Source organism: Haliaeetus leucocephalus, unplaced genomic scaffold (genome assembly GCF_000737465.1).
Source record: "Haliaeetus leucocephalus isolate CR32 unplaced genomic scaffold, Haliaeetus_leucocephalus-4.0 Scaffold306, whole genome shotgun sequence".
NCBI classification, from domain to species: Eukaryota; Metazoa; Chordata; class Aves; order Accipitriformes; family Accipitridae; genus Haliaeetus; species Haliaeetus leucocephalus.
In genome coordinates, this window is record NW_010972742.1 from 1166713 (window position 1) to 1167567 (window position 855).

General features: G+C 69.8%; 1 protein-coding gene across 1 annotated transcript in view; it reads left to right on the top strand.

The window, feature by feature from the left end:
- The window catches only part of LHX6 (LIM homeobox 6), a 17034-nt gene that overhangs the window by 3114 nt on the left and 13065 nt on the right, over positions 1-855 (top strand). The gene's annotated exons all lie outside the window — the stretch shown is intronic.

Here is an 855-nt window from a genome sequence, read left to right on the forward strand (position 1 = left end):
GGGGCGGGGGGCCGGCTGCCGAGGGGTCGGGGCTGCTCCGGCGCTTGGCGGGGAGAAGGGGTTGAAAAAGCCGCCGGGCTCCCCGGAGCAGCCGGCGGGGAGAGGAGTCCCCTCGGGGCACGGGGAGGAAGGGGATTTGGGGGGCAGCTGCACCACCTCCCGGCGGGGTTCCTGATCCCCCCAGCCTCGCTGCCCGGGTGCTCGTGCCCCCCAGCCGGGGCTCTGCGGGTCGCCCCCAGCCCCGGTGCCCCTCGGCGCGGCGGGGAATTGTCCCCTCGGCTGGGGAAACGCTGGTTGAACGGCATCGCCCCGGCTTCTGCCAGGAGGGTTAAACGCGGACCTGACGGTCTGCGGTGCCGAACGGCTTTTGGAAACGTCCGTCTGCCGTGTGGCATCCGAAATGCCGAAGCGTCCGTGGCCGGGAGTGCGTGAAAAGAACCGAAACAAATTACCGGCACCGCAAGTCCCTGCGGCCGGGCCGGGGCTCGCCGAGTGCCGTCGGGTTCGGTGCGGACCTGCACCCCCCCGGGGGAGCGTGTCCTGCCGGGAGGCTGTTTCTGGCTTCGACCGTCTTTTGGTTCTAAACCTTAAACCACGAATTTCCCCCCCGAAAGAGTGGCGTGAGGGGACGGAGCTCCTCACCGGGGCTGAACTCAACACCGGAGCTCCCTGCTCGGACTTTCCCCATCCCACCAGGATGAGGGAATACCGTTTGCCCCCGGAGGAAGGGGAATCACGGGCAGGAAATGAGAATGACCCCGGCGGGGGGCTCGGGGGGCTCGGCAGCATCCTCCCGCCGCGGCGGAGGGCTCGGGGCTGCCTCCGCGGACAAAGGTGCCGTGGGCAGGGCGTGCT